At 37.6% G+C, this 23,274-nt stretch overlaps 1 protein-coding gene and 1 pseudogene across 3 annotated transcripts in view; one reads left to right on the forward strand and one right to left on the reverse strand.

Annotated features, from left to right (window-relative positions):
- The window catches only part of ZCCHC7 (zinc finger CCHC-type containing 7), a 253,537-nt gene that overhangs the window by 187,051 nt on the left and 43,212 nt on the right, over window positions 1-23,274 (reverse strand). The gene's annotated exons all lie outside the window — the stretch shown is intronic.
- The window catches only part of LOC106734386 (asparagine synthetase [glutamine-hydrolyzing]-like), a 44,500-nt pseudogene that overhangs the window by 18,618 nt on the left and 2,608 nt on the right, over window positions 1-23,274 (forward strand).

Here is a 23,274-nt window from a genome sequence, read left to right on the forward strand (position 1 = left end):
TAAAATCTGTTTTAGGCATGCAGGTCAAAGACAACACAGTCCCCTTCCAGCTATGCAGCACTTCTTTAAAGTGCCAACAGTTAGAGGTACAATTTAATAAGCCTTCTTGACTTCCTTGTATGACTTCTGGGGCTGGGACTTGAACTGTGATTAGCCATGTGGGATCTAGCTCCCTCAACCACTAGGCCCACCCTCATAATCATTTTACATAGTGTGTTCAAATTAGGATCCAAGTAAGGAATATACATTGCAAATTTATTGTTACACCGCTTAATATCTTTAGGTTCCCTCTTCTCTCTCTGCTTTGGAATTAATTTGCTGAAAAAAAAACAAACAAACTGGATTTTGTTCCACATTCTTGATTTTGCTAGTTCCACCCTTATGCTGATGTTTTACACTTCTTTCGTCTCTTCTATTTTCTGTAAATTGGGAGAGACACTAGAGTTTGGCTAAGTTCAGATTTTTTTAAGTTCATTTATTTATTTATTCAGACAGAGAGACAGACAGACAAGCACACGCTCCTGGCCAGCCAATGTCATGGGTACACATGCATGCCCCGCACATGTAGGGAGACCATGAGAAGTGAATCTGGGACCTTCCCATGTGGCTTCAACATTGGGGAGACTGCATGGCTGTTGTGCCACAGAGACAGAAAGCGATCAGGTTCAGAATGTCAGTTTGTTCTGGTGTTTTTACCCACATGGCTGATCACAGTTCAAGCTGCAGCCCCAGAGCCTTGAAAAACAAGCCAGGCATGTATGCATAAGAACTCCAAACCCCAACAGGATAGAAAAATGGAGAAGGAACTACAGAATGACCACACCCCTCTGGAGGGTGATTCTCTCTTCATACCCCAACCCATCTCTCTCTGGCAAGTGCACACTCTGGCAATTTAAATAAATAAAATAACTATGAGATAAGTGGAAATTCTAAACACATATCATCTACTTGATAATACTGGACTGTAATTTTTATGTATGAAGTGATCATTTCTTACCTTCTACATAAAAATTAAGATATTTACAGATAAACTGACTTAATAACTGGGATTTGCTTTTTTAAAAATCCAGAAGGGAATGGAAAAAGACAGTAAGGATATAGATTAAACAAGATTAATCATGAGTTAAATACTGACACATAGTAATAAATACAGGAAACTGACCTTATTACTTTCTCTACTTTTTAATATGTTCAAAATTTCCTATAAGAAAGTTTAAAATTTTGAAATCATCCGGGTTCATTTCTCTACTGTAAATCAAAGATTTATTGGACTATGTGTATTATTGCCATTTCCTGGCAACAATAAACAATGGTGAGATCAGCACTAAAATGACATAAGATGGCAGCTTCCTTAGGCTCTGGCATACCAAGAATAACATAAGAATGCCATTCCCCACTTGTTGCTAATGTAATGGATCTCTAATAAGAAACTAATGATAATTTAACACTAAATGAATAGCTTTATGTATGAAGTCATTAACAACATTAATTCAATAAAGTTTAATTTCATTCTTTAACTCAAAAATTGTTCAAAGTACTTGGTTTCAGCTTTTCCATATTCTGAAATAAACCCTCCAGTTTTAGTTTATTCGCTTAAAACAAAATTTCAGTTTGCTTGGCCCCAAGAGGTCTACTATCAAGGTCATTCCATTCAATGCAAGAAACTGACAACCTAGATATTTATCAGCCCAAGAATCTGTTGCTTCTAAGTGGGACTATACATGAAAAGGTCCTTGTATTACACCACTGCAAGAACCTACAATTCTAAACAAGTCTGAGTACACTATGGTGATTTAAATATATTTACTACAGTAGCCTTCTTCAGGATGCTGGGACCACCTATTTCCCTACTGATACCACGTACCAATGCAAAAGAAAATTCCATAAAGACAAATGTCGGGATTCAGAATGAAGGAGAGACCAGGAGCATTGGAAAGGGATTCTGTCAAGCCCAACCAGTAAAAAACAGAACATTTCTTGGAGCCAGATGGTCAGGGCTGAACACATAGGGAAGTTCTCAGTTCAAATCTAGAAATCTCCATAAGTACACCCAGTATACACTTGCCTATGACCTGGAGCTGGCTGAAGGCTGGGGTTGGATCACATATCCTGTAGGGAATTCTCTCTTTCTAGCACAGAAGAAATGAATAAACTTTAAAAAAAAAAAAAAAAGCATTTCTTGTTATCCCAACTCAGGCAGATTTTTTTCAAATGTTTGTTTTCTTTTTCTTTTTTTTTGGGGGGGGAGAGATTTTCGCTATAGGGTGTGTGCGCTTGCCAGACAGACAGAGAGAGACATTAGAGACAGAAAGCGAGAAATCACCCCCCAGAGGGGATGGTCACGCCACAATCCCTTCTCCTCCATTCTCCTCTCGGGATCTTGGCCATGCACACACACGCGCCCGGCGTGAGTTTTAAGCCACCGGGTCCGGGACGCGAACTGCGGTTGACTACGTGGGAGTCCAGTGACATAGCCATTATGCTAACTGCTGGTTCCCAAATGTTTGTTTTCTTGATGCAAGCCAAGCACAGAAATCTGGAAAACTGCCATTAAGAAATGAATAAACAGGAAATAACTTACTTTATCAGTGATCCAAAACACTTATCTGAATCCTAGGATGACAGATTAAATTGATTCCTAAATTTATCAATTCAGTTAATAACATTATTAGACATATTAAGTTGCTACGTATTAAAAGTTTGACACAAAAACCTCAATAACTGTTAGCTGAACCGATATGAACTACAGAAGGCTTCCGAAATGTACAAAATAAGACATACGAGGGTGACCTTCAGCACAACAGATTCTGCTGAAAGACTCCTTTGAGTATTTCTGTACTTACAAAACACATCTTCAAGAACATACAATTATGACACAAACATAGCCCCAACTCTTCAGTAATAATGCATAGGGAAAAAAGGGTTCAAGGCAGGAGAAGGGACTGAGCCTGAATTTACACCAGAGCGGCAAGAGGGGACTAGATCTAGAGAAGGCAACATACCATCATGAGTTCTAGAACAAGACTGCTTGGGTTTGAATCCTGAGTCTCCCATTTACTCAGACATGTTTCTTTACTACTTTACACTTATTTCCTTGTCTATACATGAGAGGTAATAGCAGCAGTTCACTGGGTTGTGGTGAGGATAAAATCACTTAATACAGTTAAGGTGTTCAGCAAAGTATAATGAATAAAATGTTTGTTATTAGTATTGAAACTATACTCATATTTGCCTAGTAAACTAAATCAAATTACTGTTAGTTTGAATGATATAAAATTACTATTTTTCTATAGGTCAAAATACTTTGACTATCAACAATCTTTTATGGTTCAAGTGACTATCAAAAACAGGCTGTGAAGGGAACCAGCAGTTAGCGTAATGGCTATGTCACTGGACTCCCACGTAGTCGACCGCGGTTCACGTCCCGGACCCGGTAGCTTAAAACTCACGCCGGGCGCGTGTGCGTGCGTGCCCAAGATCCCGAGAGGAGAATGGAGGAGAAGGGATTGTGGCGTGACCATCCCCCCTGGGGGGTGATTTCTCACTTTCTGTCTCTATGTCTCTCTCTGTCTGTCTGGCGAGCGCACGCGCCCTACAGTGAAAATCTCTCCAAAAAAAAACAAAAAAAACAGGCTGTGAAAACAAGTTGCTAAGAATGACTATGGGGCTCAAGCCCCCAAAAGCTACAGTTAACTCAGCAACACACCCACACAGTTCCTCTAAAATAGAACCAAAGGAAAAGGATTTCTGTAGCAGGTTGAAAATAAACAGCATTTCAAATAATAAAGCACACAATTCAGTATGACTGACCTCTAAGGCAACCAATATTTTACACTGGATTGATTTTGAAAGCTGAACTAATATTTTATATTCAAGTATCTATTCTCTCTCCTAAGTCACAAAAGGAATGTTCACACAATTTCAAAGGTACATACTGTATTGTTATTAAAAGATACCTAATTTTGATCACATGAGCATTTTCACAAAGCTATCAGTTACAATGTTTAATCTACAAAGTGCTAAGAAAGTAAACATATTAGAAATATTTATATTTCATAAACACTTGCCTTTCTTTTACTCATATTTCTAGAAGGATAATTTTCTACTATTTAAAGTAAACATATTAGAAATATTTATATTTCATAAACACTTGCCTTTCTTTTACTCATATTTCTAGAAGGATAATTTTCTACTATTTAAAGAGTGTCTATAATCTACCTTAAAGTAAAACTAAAACGATTACACTGAAATCTCAAAAAAAAAAAAAAATGATAGCACAATATCAATATAACCTGATTTTCCACATGACTGTCTTGGGTTTATCTTTTATATTTCTATAGGGTCTTTAAAAGATACACAAAAATAAAGCAAAAATAAAGATATAAATGTACCTATATAATTGTTAAAAAGACGCTATTCTTGAGATTTTATGGACTGATGACTATAATATTATAATTTTATGAGTTTTTAACTCATGAAATGGCCAGTCTCAAACCTCCAGCCTATTGCCCTGTCAAAACTCTCAATACTATAAGCATCGAATTAAAGTCATAAATATCAAGGAAGAATGAACAATGACCAGCTCCTCTGGTAATGATCTCCCTACAAACCACTTATATATTTCACCACTCCTTAATTTTTAGTTGATATAAGTCCCATATCATGAAAGTCATCTTTTGGAAGTATACAAGTGATTTTTAGCATATTCACAAAGTCAGACACCATTTTCATTACCTAATTCCAGAACGTCTTCTGCACATCCTGTACCATTAGAGCCACTCTCCAGTCCCACATTCACCTGGCCCCTGGCAACCACTTAACTACTTTTTGTCTACATGAATTTGTTTATTTGGGACATTTCACATATTTGGAATATGGAATGTGTGGCCTTTTGTGTCTGGTTTCTATAACAGGCATGTTTCTAAGGTTCATATATGCTGTAGTATGCATCCATATTTCATTCTATTTTATGGATGAGTAATAATCTGCTATAAGAAAATAACACATTTTGTTTATCCACTCATCAATTAATGAACATCTGGGTTACTTCCAAGTTCTGATAATTATGAAAAACGCTTCTATAAAAGGTCTTTACCCCACTTTTTTTTTAAAAAGATTTATTTATTTATTTATTTATTTATTTTCACATGAGTATTGCCAGAGAAAGAGGGAAGAGTGAGAAAGCAAGCTGCCAGGTCTGGGACTTGAACCACAGTTGGCCATGTGGGAATTCCAATATCTTAACCACCATGCCACCTGCTGGTCCCCTTTATCCTACTTCAAGACACGTGACAAAGTTCTGAGTTACCAAATCACTGAGGCATTAGCAGAAGTCTCTGAGGACCCTCAAGTTGAACTAAGTGATGATACAATTTCAAGGACTACTACTTTTGTCTTCAGATGCTACTCTTCTGAGTTCACTTATTCTACATTAATTGTCATTGGGACAAGTGAAATAGGAAAAAAGAAAAGACAAAAAAACTCTCCTACCTAGTGCAAACCTTGAATAAACAGAAAGGACAAGGTAATAACAAAGAAAGCTATAATATAGCAATACTGAAAGCTGCTTATGTCGATCTTTTATTTAAAAAAATTAAAACCCTATACATCTCATGTTTAAATATTTCAATAAGATTAAACTAATTTGTTTCAATAAGACTATAAATTTATAATAATTAGAGGCAAGTATTAAAATATGCCAAATATCATGGCCGGCAGTTGGTGTGGTGGTTATGGGCACTGGACTCCCACACGCCTGACCACGGTTTGAGTGCGGGACCTTGTGGGCTTGCTTTCTCACTTTGTGTCTCTCTTGCTCTCTCTCACTGTCCCTCTCTGGTCAAATTTAAATAAGTAAATAAATAAATTTAATTAAATAATTCTTTTTTAAAAATACAAAATATGGGGGCCAGCAGTTGGCATAATGGCCATGTTGTTGAACTCGCATGTATTCGACCACAGTTCACAACCCAGACCCAGTGGCTTAAACTCACGCCAGGTGCATGTGCATGCATGCCCAAGATCCAGAGAAGAGAATGGAGGAGAAGGGATTGTGGCGTGGCCATCCTTCCTGGGGAGTGATTTCTCGTTTTCTGTCTCTCTTGTCTCTCTCTGTCTGGTGAGCGCACGCGCCCTATAGCAAAAAAAAAAAAAAAGTCAAATATGTTTATGTATCTGTACGCTTATTTTTAGAGGTTTTTTTTTTTTTGCTATAGGGCGCGTGCGCTCACCAGACAGAGAGAGACAAGAGAGACAGAAAACGAGAAATCACTCCCCAGGAAGGATGGCCACGCCACAATCCCTTCTCCTCCATTCTCTTCTCTGGATCTTGGGCATGCATGCACATGCACCTGGCGTGAGTTTTAAGCCACCAGGTCCAGGACTCGAACTGTAGTCGACTATGTGAGAGTCCAGCGACATAGCCATTACGCTAACTGCTGGTCCCCATTTATCTGTACATTTTTACTGTTTGAGCTCTTTCCTAAAGCACTATGGCAAAAATTTCTGCTAAATATCCAAGATTAAAAAGATTCAACTTCCAAATATAATAATCACATTTTGTAAAGGAAATAGCCCAACCATTCAAAACGTACAAATTGACAAAAGTGATTAGAAGTTACATATTCTGTAAGTTTGGGAGCAAATACTAATAAATTTTCTTGATTAGTGATTAAAAGCATTTTGCTAGGGAGCCAACAGGTGGTGTGGTGGTTAAGGGCACTGGACTCCCAAATGGCTGACCAGGATTTGAGTCTCGGACCTGGTGACTTGCTTTCTCACTCACTCTCTCTCTTTCTCACTTTGTCCTTCTCTGATTAAATTAAAATAAATAAATAAAGTTAAATAAAATAATGCTTAAAAAAAAAAAAAAAAAAAAAGCCATTTGCAGGAGCCGGCAGGTAGCGTGGTTAGGGCAGCTGGACTACTACATTACTGACTGCGGTTAGAGTCCCAGACCAGGCAGCTTGCTTTCTCCCTTTCCTTCTCTCTTTCTGGTCAACTTCAAAATAAATAAATAAATAAATAAATAAAATAAAATAATGACAATGAATAAAATTTTTTAAAAGCATTTTGCTAAAAAAATTATTATATATATTATATATGTAATGTATATGTTATTATAATATATACACATATAATATATATATTAAACATATATGAAATATATAAATAAAATAACCTGCTTGGAAAATACAGCTTTGATTCAAATTGCATATAACATGGCTAAGGACTCAGTGTCATGACTGAAACAAGAGTTTATATATCAACTCAGTAACTTGCATACCAATATTTTTTGTTTGCTTTATGACAAAGGACAACAAAAATGTTATGAAAATAGTGCAAAATTATCCCTCTACTATTACCTTGTGTGTTAAAAATACCAAAATAAATACAGCATGCAAAGGAATAAAAAAATATAATGTTTTTTGAGACTGTGGAACTCTACCAATTTTCAAAAACAAATTTTATTACATACTAAATATTCTGAAAGACACTGAATTACACTACTGTTTTACTAGAGTTTGAATTTTTTACATCTATTTTTTAACTCATAGTTTTACTTGCCAGTGAGGAAAATTAACAGTAAGCAATGCCTCTTTTTTTCAATCCCTAGGGGATATTTGTAAAAGAATTCTGTATTTTAAATATATACTTTTAATAAGCTCGAACAAGGAAATTTTTATTAAAAAAAAAGAGACACAAATTGGTATTCTATCATTTCTTTTTCTACAATTTTTAACTACATATTTAAACCAATTAAATCTAGCTTGTCACATTTGTAGAATATCAACTATGTTCGAGGCCTAATTTTTAATTCAAATTCTATAAATATTTATTGAGTGGTCTACTACATGCCTAACACTATGCTAAGTGCTAGGGGAAAAAAAATCACTTTGGTATTTTCCTATCTTCCTCCCTTCTTGTCCTTACGGCCTACACACATCATCATTTGATGAAAGATGTTGGTGGGGGAGCACTACCCTCATTTACTAGACACTTGACTTAAATTTATACTCGTGGATGCTAAACTCAGAATTCAAATAAATACCAACTAGGAAGAAGAATTCACAAGAATCTGTTTTTCTGTAGGGCACTCATCACTGAGGGGTAAAATTTTTCTCGCATGCATCATGAAGGAAGATCCTTTTTCCATGTTGTTGGCAAAACTGTCAATCATCTTGATGAGCAGCAAATAAATGAATGCCCAATGATGGGATTCTGTATTATCCTTAAAAAAGAAATCCATCAACTAAACATCAACAGGTAAATGTTTATACTCGACAGCCATCAATTTCAACTATCCATGCAAAGAGACAGGTGAGCTGGACTGGTAAACCTCGAAATTAGAGAGGTATTAATCGTCTGCTTCCAGCCAATATAAACAGATGTTATTTTTAAACAGGCAAAATCATCTCTTCTACTGAAATTTATTTGCAGCAGATAATGTTCTGTTACATTTTTAATCAAGCAGATGAAGTTACATTTAAATTGAAAATCTGCTTCACTCAACTAATCAGGCAAGTAAAATTCAGAGATGATTGAATGGCATTACACAGCACGCTATTACGGCAGGTAAATTGGGAAATTTACCTGTCACACCACACAGCGTATTGTTCAGCCACTGCATCTGCAACTTAGAAGCAAAGCACTAAGACAAAAAGGGAAAGGCATGTTAAACAGACTTATAAATCGATCATATTTTATGAAAACATTATTAAGACTGCCAGCAAAAAATAAATAAATAAGTAATTTTTTTTAAAAAAAGAACGAGAGCAAAAACACACCACCTCTCAGGGACTCGATGAAGATTTACACGGGTTATGCTTATGTGCTTCATGTAAATACCATGCCTGGTTATTTTGAAGATCAAGATACAACCCAGGCTGAGGAAAGAAGCAAATATTTTATCATGACAGAAAGGCAAAGAAAACAATGACCAGAGAATATCAAGAAGGTGATAGTCAAATACAAGAAAGTAAATAAAAACTTATTTTTCTTATTAAAATACTTTTAACAAGAACAGATAAAATACACAACATTACACTGATTTGCAAAAATAAAATGATTCTTTCATCAGTACAGATCATTAACTTCACATACCAGAACACTACATCCCAAAACTTGTCAATTTACCCTATTTATAAAAAGTCCATCCCATTAGTCACTTGTAGTTCCCTATGTAGTTGAAAAGTTAACATTTTTTAAAAGAATTATTCATTTGTTGTATTTTATTTGTTATTATCATTTAGTCTTTAATTTGACGAGTGAGAGAGAGAGAGGGAGCGAGGAAATGAAAGTGAGAAAGCAAACCACCAGGTCTGGAACTTGAACTGTGGTCGGCCATGTGGGAGTCCTGTGCCTTAACCACCATGCCACCTACTGGCCCCCAGGAAGTTAACATTTCTAAAATGTCTTCTAAATTTACTTAGCCCAAAAATCTTATAGCTATTTCAGTTGCTTCTTTCAATGGAATCCAAAATTTTCCTTTTGTTGTTTAATATTTGTAAAGTCAAGTACTTTTGCTGCAACAGTTTAACTTCATATCACTGCTCATAATAGTAACTGAATTATTACAACATCATGTACCTGTATCTTGTATGTAATATATAGTTGAATTTTATTCTCAGAATCTTTGAGATATATAGGCTTATGCCCCATAGTTAAGCCTTTTCTTTCTCTTTCCTTTTTCTTTTTACTGAGTCTCTTTCCAGTTTTTTGTTTTGTTTTGATTTGGGTTTTTTTGTTTTGTTTTGTTTTGTTTTTAAGCTTTTACTATAGTGTGCATGTGCTCACCAGAGAGAAAGACGGAGACTGACATAGACAGAGCAAAAGTGAGAAATCACCTCCCGGGGGTAATGACCATGCCATAATCTGTTCTCTCAGAATTTGGGTTAAGCAGGCAAATGCACCCTGTCTGATTTTTTTCTTTCTTTCTTTCTTTTTTTTTTTTTTTTTGAGAGAGATTTTTGCTATAGGGTGTGTGTGCTCACTAGAGAGACTGAGAGAGACAAAAAGACAAGAGAGACAGAAAGAGAAAAATCACTCCCTATGGGCAATGGCCATGCTGTAATCCTTTCTCCTCCATTATTCTCTAGGGACTTTGGGCACACACGCACAGGTGTCTGCCAGGCACGAGACTCAAACCTTGGTCAGCTATGCTCACATAGCCATCTGCTGGCTTCTTTCCAGTTTTATCTTCCCTTTCTTTTTCTTTCTTCCTTTTATTCTGGTGGTAGGGCATGTGTACTCACCAGAGAGAGAAAGTGAGAAATTACCCCCAAAGGGGATAGGATGGCCATACCACATGTCCACATTACAATCTTTCTTCGTCCATCCTCTCCTGGGATTTGAGGCACTCATGCACATGCATATGACATGGCTGTCAAGCTGCTGGGTCTGGGACTCAAATCGTGCAGTCAGCAATGTGACATCTAGTACTTTAACTTCAACACCACCCACTGGCCTGTTACTGGTCTTAATATGCAATGAACTTACCTTTACTTTCCAGTAGGAATACTAGATTTAGACCAACATGTCCATATCCCGTCATGGGGTTAAGCCAATCATAAAAGGTCACATACAGTGTGATTCTGTTTACATAATATTCTTGAAATTACAAAATTACAGAAATGGAGATAGATCAGTGGTTACCAGAGGTTGCAGAATACAAGGGAATTGGGCGCTATTTAAAAAAAAAAGAGAGAGAGAGAGAAGGAATCCTTGTGATGACAGACTGTCCTATATCTTAACTGTACTGATATTTTAAATGTGATACTGTATTACAGCTTTGTAAGATGTTTTACCACTGAGGGAGCCTGGGTAGAAGGTACACAGGGTCACTCTATCTATATTACATCTTAAAACTGCATGAAATCTACAATTAGCTCAAAATGAAACATTTAACTTTAAAAACCCTATCTTTTATATATAAATTTTCTGTATTTCAGTTGATTTCTTTAGACTGATGAATCAAAGATTCAGCCATTCTTTAAAGTTGCATATACTAGGCAAATTTCGAAAAAGTCAGGCTTTCCGAGATTTATCTCAAGTATGTATTATTTTAATATTATGTGGCCTTCAAAAATGTAACTCAAACTTCTCCTCTTTTCCTCCCTGTGCTACATACACCCTTAGCAGGTGCCTCCCTCTGAGTTTTCATAGCATCCTATGCATGCTGTGCTTTTTTGTTTGTTTTTTAGTTTTGTCACAGCACATATGTGCTAACCAAGAGAGAATGAAAGAGGGAGGGAAAGTGAGAAATCACTTCGTAGGGAAAATGACCACACGGTAATCCCTTCTCCTCCATTCTCCTCTTGAGATTTTGGGCATGCACATACATGTGTCGGTGTGATTTTAAAGCCTCCAGGTTCAGGACTTGAATCACAGAATCAGCCATGTGGGATCCAGCTGCCTTAACCTCCACGCCACCTGCTGGCCCCAAACTGATTATTTTAAGAAAACAATACGAAAAAAATTTGGGGTTAACAAAAACATAATAAAAGTACAATCTTAACAGATTTTCCTAGTTACCAAATTTTCCTAGTAAATTTGAAAACTTAGTAAAAACTGATATAAAGATCAAAACGAGGGACTAGCAGGTGGCACAGGGGTTGAGGCACTGGATTCCACATGGCTGACTACAGTTCAAGTCCCAAACTTGGTAGCTTAAAAATCACACTGGATGTGAGAGCCTGCATGCCCAAAATCCCTGGAGGATAGTGGAGGAAAAGGAACTGCAGTGAGAAATTACACTTTCCCTCTTTCTGTCTCTCTCCAGTGAGCACTTGAGCCCTATGGCAAAAACCTAGGAAAAAAAAAATCATAATCAAAACGAAATAATACATCATCTGTACACAGATGTATTTGCCTTTAATCTTCATTTTGTTTATTTGTGTATTTATTTAAGAGAGATTTTTGCTATAGGGCATGTAAACTTGCTGAAGAGGAAAAGAGAGACAGGGAGAGACAGAAAGCAAGAAGTCACCACTCTAGGGGATGGCCACACTTGTATAACACCTTCTCCGTTCTCCTCGAAAGATCTTAGGCACGTATGCGCCCAGCGTGAATTTTAAGCCATCAGGTCCAGGTCTCAAACTGTGCTCAATTATGTGGGAGTTCCAGCGATGTAACCATTATGCCATCTATTGGTGCCTATTTATTTAGTTTTTTAGAGAGATTTTTGTTATAAGACACATGTGCTCACTGGACAGAAAGAGAAAGACAGAGAAACAGTATTAAATCATTCCCCAGGAGGGTAGCCATGCCACAGTCCCTTCTCTTCTATTCTCCTCTTTGGATTTTGGGCACACACGCATATATACCTGATGTGAGTTTCAAGCTGCCTGGTGGGATTCAATCCACTGTCAGCCATGTGAGAGTCCAGTGGTGGAATCACTGCACCATCTACTGGGCCCTTCGTTTTGTTTTTTAAAATTACTATTTGGTAGTTACAGAAGGCATACCAGAATTTCCTGAGGCACGGGTCCTTTTAGAACTAAAGTATGACTGGGGACCAGCAGGTGGCGTGGTGGTTAAGGCGCTGGACACTCCCACATGGGCAACCACGGTTCGAATACCGGACGTGATGGCTTGCTTTCTCACTTTCCCTCTCTGTGTGTGTGTGTGTGTGTAACTCTCTCTGGTCAAATTAAAACAAATGAATGAATGAATAAAATTAAATAAATAATTAAAAAAAAAACCCTAAAGTATCACTTATCATTAAACAACTAAACATACAAATTCTTTTTGTTAATGGACTTGGTAGTCAACCAGGTCAGCATCACACTCAAAGAGAGTAAATGGCTACTGGTATGATTTAAGAGACACTAGGGAAAACTGCTACTAAAACTGCTTTTTTCCCCACCTGAAAAAATACATTCTATGACTCAAATGTTAAGTAATATTGAAAAAGATTGCCTCTTACGTGATTGAAAGCTAAAGCCTTAGCAGAGCTCCCTGACTAGTACCTACTTATTTACTGGTCTGTAAAACTCAAGGTCTTCTGGGAACTACAGTTCAGGCAATGAATACTATTAGTAAAAATAGTCACCAAAGAGGAGTTCAAGAAATGCCAAACAGACCTTCTTTAACTTCACAATTCTATTACTAAAGTTAATAGCACTTAAACATAGCACTTACAAATATGCTAATAACCTGTAGCAACAGAAATTCTTACAGCTGGAACTCTACCACCGAGCTCTTGCCACTACCAACAATCTATCTCCACCTCATTTCACTGCATACACAGAGGCCCATGGAAGGACAAACACGAGCAGGCCAGCCAGGTGGCACAGTTAAGACAGCAGGATCTCACACAGCCGACTGTGTGGCTCAATTCCCAGACCCAGTGGCTTCAAAAAGACACTGGGTACATGTGCATGTGTGCCCCAAATCCCAAAAGGAGAACGGAAAAGGGATTGCAGTGTAGTCATCTCCCCCCAAGGGGTGCTTTCTCCCCAGTGAGCACACACACCTATAACAACAAAGGTAAAACAGAAAACCCAAACACACACAGACACAAACGAGAGAATTTATTGGAAACTCAAGTTTACATGTTTTCCCCAAAGATCTTTATAAAGTATTACTTTCATTCTTCATCTACCACCAGTAAAATCTAAAAACACTAAAGTAAATATACATCTATTTAAGATAGAGAACATGCACACACACCCGTGACAGGGTCTTATCATGGCACAATCTTTTTTCTTCTGGCCTCTAGTTCCTTTGGATCTGGTAACCTGCATGCATCCACAGTGTTCTCAAGCTGACGTAAGGATCCAGCTCAGGGTTAGCATGCAGCTTCTGGCACTGAGCCCAGGACCCAAGGGACTGCACTATCTGGGCTGGGCTACAAAAATGTATTTTATAAACCTACTCTTCCACTGATTAATTGCTCCATCCCAGAATAAGTACTAGTTAAAATTAACTATAGGACTGGCCTGTGGGCTGGTGGTTAAGGGAGTGGGACTCTTACATGGCTAACTGCAGTTACCAGTCCCAATGGGCTCAGAAAACACGCCAGAAACATGTGCCCCAAATCCCAGCAGTATAGAAATGGAAAAGGAGAAACTGCAGTGTAACCATGCCCCAATGGTGGTGTGCTTTCTCCCTCTCTCTGTGGCAAGTGCACGCACCCACTGGCAATTAAAGCAAAAGAAAGACAGATAGTTAAGATAGTTAAAATTAACTACAGCTGTGTAATCTATGTATTTTATTTTATTTTTTTCTTTCTTCTAGAAATAGTTCCCTGCTTTCTTTAATTATGAACTTAAACTTTGGGAGTTTTGCCTTTTTGTTTTTTGTTTTTTTGCATGCACTCGCCAGAGAGAGACAGAGACAGTGAAAGGGAAAGTGAGCAATCACCCATCACCCTCCAGGGGAATGACCACACCACAATCCCTTCTCCTCAATTATCCTCCTGGGATCACAGGCGCACATGCACATGCGCCCGGTGTGAGTTTCAAGCCACTGGGTCCAGGACTCAAACCACAATCAGCAACGTGGGAGTCCAGTGACATAACCACTATGCCATCTGCTGGCCCCAAACTTTCAGAGTTTTTAACCTACTAGATTTGACCTCAATTATCCTGGAAATGAAATAGTAATTGGAAGAAGCACTATTTATCGCTGTAGAAGTTAAGAGTGGTGTGGTGGTTGAAGCGCTGGACTCCCACATGGCTGACTGCAGTTCGAGTCTCAAACTAGGCAGCTTGCTTTCTAACTCCCCTGAAAAGCCTCTTTCTCTAGTGAGTGCACGTGCCCTATAGCAAATTTTTAAAAATAGAGAGGTACTAGAGAGAGGCACTAGCACTATGGTTGTTGATTTGTAATGCAAATCATACATGATCCTGGCTGACTGGGAAGGCGGGGGGACTGAGGTGTGAGACCGTTGAAGGTGCTTATCTGTATCTCTGTCTCTCATGTAAGAAATACACTTTAACAAAAAAAGTTGAGACAATGAGAAAAGCAAAGTCCAAATATTTACAGATTAGAAGAAACTGTCAATGAGATCCATGAAAAGGCAGAGTAGGACTTAAATGCATGTGAATTCAAAACAAAAGAATATTTTGTTTTGGGGGCTGGCAGGTGGCATGGTGGTTAAGGTGCTTGACTCCCACCTGGCCGACTACGGTTTGAGTTCCAAACCTGGAGGCTTGCTTTCCTACTTTCCCTTTCTGTCTCTCTATGGTCAAATTAAACAAATAATGATAATAATAAATGTACATTTGGGAGGTAGGGTGATAGGACTGGTATACATATTTGTTTTCTGGGGTTAATAGAGGAATTTGAGTATAATTTGTGCATATAAAGTAAATATAACAATGTAACAAAGTATTCTTTTTAAAATAATTATTTTACTTCATTTATTATCATCATTATGTGATGATTATCATGTGGTTGACCCTTAGTTTTCCTTCCTGAGCCCAAATGTTCTCAACAGATTCGAAAGATTTCAGCAGATTAGAATTGGTTTATAGAATAAAACCTATTTGCTCTAAAGTAGTATAACTTGTAAAAAGAAAAATTTAGGACTCCAAATGTTTAGCAATCATAAAAAATTCTTTTAAGGACAAATTTCTCATATGTCTCAATAACTGCTAAGAGCCACAATATGTATACGGTACAATAATTGATATTAGAATGATAACTAAGACATCAGAAAAACACCCGTGTATTCTGCTTATGTGAATGTTTCTAACAAAATCAACTAAACTATTTTAAAAGTGGGGCTGGCAGGTGGTGCAGTGGTTAAGGTCCTACTCTCCCACATGGCTGACCATGGTTTAGGTCCAGGATCTAACAGCTTACCTTCTCACTTTCCCTTTTTCTCTCTGTCTGTTTCTGGTCAAATTAAAACTAATAATAATAAAAATAACAACAATAACAAATAAAATAATTCTTATTAAAATATTTTAAAAGTGAGGACACCTAAAAAAGCAAACTCTTTCAAAGGTAAAATAATTAAGATTAGATTTCTTTCCCCAATTATTTTACTATAAAAATGTTCAAATATGCAGAAAAATGCAAAGAATAGTATGAGGGATGAGAGGAACATGTAATGGCGTAAGCCCTAGTCCAAGGCTAAAAGCCTCAAATCCAAATTCTGTTGTCCAAGGGCAAGAGAAGATGGATGTTCCCCCTCTACAAGAGAAAGTAAATTCCATGTTTTTGTTCCAGTCAGGTCCTCAACAGATTGGCTGATGCCCACTCAAGCTGGTGAGGGCAGATCTTCTTTACATCGTCTACAGATTCAAATGCTAAAGTCTTCTGGAAACATCCTCAGATATATCCAGGAATGTTTACCAGCATTATTTCATTCCTTAGCCCAGTCAAGTAAACACAGAAAGTTAAACATCATATAAGTCTTTTTTATTTGCTTAATAATAAACATATTAAATTAATTCATTTATTAATTATCCAACATTATAAAGGTACATACTAGGCTGACACAGAAACATTAATGGGCAAATGGCTACCAAAAATAAGTTCATTAGACATGGCCAGAAAGGTAAACAGGGCACTAAGAAAGCAAAAACAAACAAAAAAATCTGACAGGAGCAGGAACCAACTAACTTCTGTCACACAAAATTTTTCAAAAGGAACATAATAATAGTTGAGACTGAAATCAGCAGTTGGCATAGTGGCTGCATTGCTGGACTCCCATGTAGTTGACCGCAGTTGGATTCCCGAACCTGGTGGCTTAAACCCTCCCGAGATGAGAATGGAGGAGAATGGATTGCAGCATGGCCATCTCGCCTGGAGGGTGATTTCTCACTTTCTGTCTCTGTCTCCCTCTGTCTTTTGGGCAAGTGCAAGCACCCTATGGCAAAAATCTCTCCAAAAACAAAAACAAAAACAAAAACATAGTTGAGATTAATGACAAATAAGACTTGGAATTTAAAACTTTTCTTTAGAGTCTGTTTTGTGGACAAAGCAATCTATTTACAGTCCATATACACAATAAAATACCCCATGTTACAAAAACATTACACAATAACAAAGAAATCAGCAAATTTACCTTAAAGAATCAGATTATAAAACCAACATCATTGAATTACCAGGAGAATGAGAGTTAAGATCAAGCACCCACAGCGAAATTCTCGCTAGAGCTATGTCTAGATCAGAGAAGCTGGTAGACATCTGGCTGGCAAAAGTCTTAGATGAATTTTCCAAGCATCTCTTAGGAATGACAAATCACCCTCGGCAGGTTGGCTGAGTGAAATGTATGGTCCCATTCTCAAAACCAAGTATTTGTGGGTTTTTTAAAATAATTTATGCCAGATTATAGCATTTCTATTGATGTCTTTCTGACATCAATAGAACACTTCCTTTGAGTTATAATCAAATTTCAAAAAAGATTACATCCTAGCAGACTCAGCCATTTTAAAGTATAATATAGGCAGTGTTTCCACTATGACCTGTGTATTTTATTTTATTCCTTGATGAAAAAAACATACAATTGAACTTCCAGTTGACATACTGGAAACACCAAGATGACTACTTAAAACAACATCAATTACAACAAATTATCAGGAGCGCTTTCAACAGTTCAAAGAATTGCTACATAAACTGCACAGGACCCAAATGACATCTCAGGAAGGGTCCTGCCCATTTAAAAATAATTTACTTATTTATTCTTTAAATACATATTGAGTACTTTGTTTATGTAATTTCATTTACTAGGCATTATAGAAGACATACTGAACATGCCAAGATATAAGATCCTAAATGTATAGCGATTCCTCATATTCCCTAAAAGTAATCTTAAAACTAAACTATTTGGCATGCAAATATATAAGCATTTAGAGGAACAGAGTAAACAGTCTAGTGTGCTCCACAGTACAAAATCAAACCTCAAGAAATTATTAGACTCAAATCAAGAGCACCAGACTTCTGCTTCCAGCTAAGATAAATTAACAGGGATCAGATTTTCCAACCTACCTGAAAGCACACACAAAAAAAAATATGCAAAACATGAAACAACAATATTTAAGACACTGGACATGGGGCAACAGAGGACTGAGAGACTGTTAAATAAGCCCTAACACTGCCCTAGTTTATTGCATTCAGAGTTTTTAGGCCATGGAAAAAGGAGTAAAGATTCAGGTAATTTCTGATAAACTCTAGGGATCTCCCAGGGACACCAAGGCAAATAAATGTGAAAGATCTAATGAAGTGGAGAGTAAGACAGATAATTCCACAGGGTCACAATGAATATTCAGCAGAGTATCTAGCACATTTGTAAGAAAACCATCTGAGCTGGGGAAAGAATCATCGAAAATGAATAGTGAGAACAGTACCTTTCACTCACACAGAATGGGAATAGTGCCTATTTTCACCAGTCAGACTGCAAAATCACATTCATAAGGCATTTGGTAGACAACTAAGGGTCTTGCCTCAGTTGTAGGGAATGATCAGCCCCCAAATGCTCCTCTGTTTTTCTATAACAGATCCTAAAATTGAAACCCAAAAGGATCAAGAAATTTCTAAGGTAATTTAATTTTATCCAGAATAAAGATCAAGAATTTATAGGAATGTAAATAAACCCAGCATCAAATAAGTTAAAATTTATAATAATGTCTGGCTTCTAATCAAAGATTGCAAGGCATGGAAAGAAGCAGAAATAATGACTCTTAATGGAAAATCAATCAACTGAAACCAACCCAGACTTAAAACAAATGTTAAAGTTAGGAGACAAGGACATTAAAACAGCTGTTATAACTGTATTCTTTACATTCAAAAAGTTATGTAAAGACATGAAAGATATTAAAAAGATTCAAGTCATACTCCTAGAGATGAAAGCTGTAATATCTGAAATTAAAAACACATTGGATGGGGGTAAGCAAGTGGCATGGTGGTAAAGGGTGCTGGACTCCCACATGGCCAGTCATGGTTCTAGTCCCAGATCTGGCAGCTTGTTTTATCGCTTTCCCTCTCTCTCTCGCTCACTCGCGCGCTCTCTCTCTCTGTCCCCTCTTCAGTCAAATTAAAATAGGTAAATAAAAAAAAATCAATTAAAAAAATTGAAAAAAAAACCCACATTCGATGGAATTAATGGTAGATTGGCCATTGAGAAAAAAAGTTAAGTAAACTTGAAGACACAGCAAACAAAAACTACCTATAATAAAAAATAGATGAGGGCCAGGAGATAGAGTGGTGATTACGTCAATGGAACACAGTCAACATTGTTCAAGTCCCAGAAATCACACCACAAACGTGTGCATGGGTGCTCAAGACCCCTGGAGGAGAATGAAGAAGGATTATGGCATGGTCATTCCCCTGGGGGATGATTTCTCACTTTCTCTCTCACTACCTCTGTCTCTCCCTCTCTCTCTGGCAAGCACAAGCACCCTATGGCAAAAACCTCTAAATAAATAAGTAAATAAAACATAGAGGGGAGAAAGAATAGAAATAATTAAGTATCAAAAAAGATTTTGAAATATTGCAAAAAACATCAGTGATCTGTGGGAGAACTTCATTCACAAAAGCATCACAAAATATATTGGGTTGTTGAAAAAGTCATGACGTCACTTTTGCATAAAAAAATAGAAAAAAATATGTCATGACTTTTCCAACAATCCAATAAAATGCTTAGGGATAAATTTCACAAAAGATTTATACACTGGAACTATAAAATATTATTGGGAGAAATTAAAGATTTAAGTAAATAGGAAGATATATAATATTTATGAGCTGAAATACTAAACTGTCTTTTTTGAGAGACAGAGAGAGATTTTTGCCATAGGGCGTGTGTGTTCGCTGGAGAGACAGAGAAAAATAGAGAGACAGAAAGCAAGAAATCCCCCCCCTCCAAGGGGGATGGCCACACCGCAATCCCTTCTCCTCCACTCTCCTCTTGGGCTTTTGGGCACGCACACACACGCCCTCAGCATGAGTTTCAAGCCGCTGGGTCCAGGACTCGAACCATGGTTGGCCATGAGTCCTGCAATGTAACCATAGCACCATCTACTGGTCCCAGAATACTAAACATATTTAACATGTAAACTTTCAACTAATATACAGATTCAACACAATCCCAATTTTTAAAAAAATTCTTTCATGAAAGTAAGCACACACATGCATGTGTAAGACAGAGAGAGAGACATGTGGACAGGGTGTCACTGCAATCCCCTTCTCCCAGCCCTCTTGCTAGTCAAGATTCTGGTGCATGTGCTCCACGTATTACAGGTTGACCCAGTATCTGAACCTGCATGCAGTTGGCCATGCGGTTTCTACAATAGCACTGTAGATGAGTACATTATTACCTGAGCCACTGAGGCTCGGCCCACAAACCCAAACTATACCCCACTATACTGTATGGAAGAAATGAACTAGTTTAAAATACACATATAAATGCCAAGGCTAAAACAATTATGTAATACCTAAAGCAACTTCGAAAAGGAACAAAGTTGGAGGATTAGCACTATTCTTATTTCAAGACCACAGAGTTACAAAATCAAGGATAATATAGTATTGACATCAAAATAGAGAAATAGATCAATGAAACAGAACAGACTCCAAAAATAGACCTACATGTATACAACTGACTCTCAACCTAAGTACAAAGATCATTCAATAGACAAATAATTTTTCAACAAACGTTACTGGAACCATTTGATATCTATGTACAAAACTAGGAACTTAGATGCATACCTCACATCATAAAAAAATTATTTCAAAATGAATCAAAGTCCTAAATGTTAAACCTGAAACTTTTGGAAAATGCAAAAAACACTTTGTTATAGATGAATCTCAATTATGCTGAAAAAAGCCAGCCCTCTCCTCCAGACAAGAGTTCCTACTATATAATCCCACCTATATACAAAATTTTAGAAAATGTAAAACTAATGTACTATGACAGAAAATGAGTTCTCTGGGCATAAAGAAGTAAAATAGAAAAAAGGCAGGAGACAGGATCAAAAAGGGGCATAAGGAAAATTCTGGAGGTTTTTGTTCAAGTTTGCTATCTTCAATGTGGTAATGGCTTCGTTTACATACACATATCTCAAAATTTGTCAAATTGTACATTTTAAATATGTACAGTATGCCAATTATAAAGTTGTTCAGAAAAGAACTACTTACATCTTACACACAGCTTTTATTAAAAGCTAATTTCTGAAATTATCTTCACAGCTTCCTATAGTACCTGTGCTCATTTATGGGATTTGTTTTTTATTTGTTCTTTTTAGAAATTTTTTGGCTATATGAGGCATGCACTCAACAGAGAGAGATAGAAGAAAATGAGAAATCATCCCCCCCCCCCCAATGGGGGATGGCCATGCTACAATCCCTTCTCCTCCATTCTCCTCTTGAGATTGGGACACACATGCATACATGCCTGGTGCTGAGTTTTGGGCTGCTGGGTCTGGAGCTCAAACTGCAGCTGACTACATGGGAGTCCAGCAACATATCCATTACACCATGTGGTGGTCCCCATTCAAGGGATATTAATGTGATGATACTTGGATCATCTTCCTGTCATAGATTCAACGCTTGCCTGCTATCGCTCAAAAAAGGTAACTGATCAGGACTAGCAGGTGGTGTGGTGGTTAAGGTGCTGGACTCCTACATGACCCACTGCAATTCCAGTCTGGACCCACAGCTTAATACTTTCTGGGTAGATGCGCATGTGCCCAAAATCCCAGGGGGAGAATGCAGGAGAAGGGATTAAGGCATGGCTATCTGACCTGACAGGTGATTTCTCAGTTTCCCTCTCACTGTCTCTCTCCTCTCTAGGTGAGGGCACACACCCTATGGCAAAAGCCTTAAAAAGGTTACCTATCATAGTGTCTCGAAGGAGCAAATGCAGAACCATTAGCTCTTAAGAGGCATTCCAAGCTCAGCTATAGTGGCATGGCAGAGCACAACACTCTGCAATGCTGGAGGCCAATATGGAAGATGGGACTCGGATCCCAGGTTGAACTGTACACGCCACGGAGCAGAAGAGCTGAACCTATGATCCTGGCTGGCTAGAAGGCGGGGGCGGGGGTGGATTTGGGTTGTGAGACACTGTTGAAGGTGCTTTTCTTCCTCGTTTCTCTCTCCCTCTAATGAAGACAGAGAAAAAAAAATTCTTTTAAAAGACATTTGAGTATGGGCTACCAATGTTAGTAGTTCTGGAGTTCTGACAATCCGAGTTCAAAATACTCTGTAAATGGTAGCTGCCAGACAAGAGGATTAAATTGAATACAAATTGATATGTCACTTAACTACGATGAGCTAAGATTTTTTTCACCTAAAAAATTAGAGCAATGGCCTTTGAAGCAGTGATTTCTAATCAGTCTGTACCATTCTAACACTGAGCAACTTGTTAAAATACAGATTTCTAGGTTCCTCCTGCACAGATTCCAATTCATTCGGTACGGGGTAGGGTCTGGAAACGTTGTTAAATCTGATATATAACCAGATGTGGGGAAATTCTAGCCTAGATCATTTTCTAGGGCCTCCTAGCTGCAATATTCTTTAAGTATTTCCATAGGCTGCAACAAAATCTTTCAAGCTGAAGGTTTGGCAGCCATAGGAGTTAAAGAGAGACAGCACAGTGGCACTCTGTATAAGGACCAAAGGTCCTAATGGTTAATGTTTAAGGAAATGTAAATTCTACTGAGTTGGAAGATATGTTCACATCTTCTAAGTATGAAGTTTAAGTGTGAGCCTGGTCCATGTGAGAAATAGTTAACTTCTAGTTAATAATTGCATTCTTTATCTTTATTCCATTTTGTACTTGCCAGAGGCCCTAAGGACTGATTCATTTTAATGGTGTCATCTGCTCATTCGAAAGCAATTTTCCCCTGCTTATTGTTGGGAGATCTTAGAGTACAGTGGTTCTAAAAAAATTCTGCAGAGCCAAAAATGTCTTTGTAGCTTCAATATGGAATAGTAATGGGTAAATGATCAGAAAGTCAAAGATTTTTCTAAGGCCTACAAAGGTTGGAAGTGAGAAGTTAAAGCAATTTCCCCAAAACCTTATAAAAATCATTTAGATAAAGTACTAATGTTGGGACCAACGAATAGTTTAATGGTTATATCGCTGGACTCCCACGTAGTCGACGGCGGTTCAAGTCCAAACCCAGCAGCTTAAAACTCATGCTGGGCACGTGTGCGTGTGTGTCCAAATTCCCTAGAGGAGAAAGGATTGTGGTGTGGCCATCCCCCTTGGGGGAATGATTTCTTGCTTTCTGTCTCTCCAGCAAGCACACTCTCCCTATAGCAAAAATCTCTTTAAAAAAAAAAAAAAAAAGGGCTAATGTTAATTACAACAGCTGATCAAAT

This window comes from Tupaia chinensis, unplaced genomic scaffold (genome assembly GCF_000334495.1).
Source record: "Tupaia chinensis unplaced genomic scaffold, TupChi_1.0 Scaffold000104_1, whole genome shotgun sequence".
NCBI lineage: Eukaryota > Metazoa > Chordata > Mammalia > Scandentia > Tupaiidae > Tupaia > Tupaia belangeri.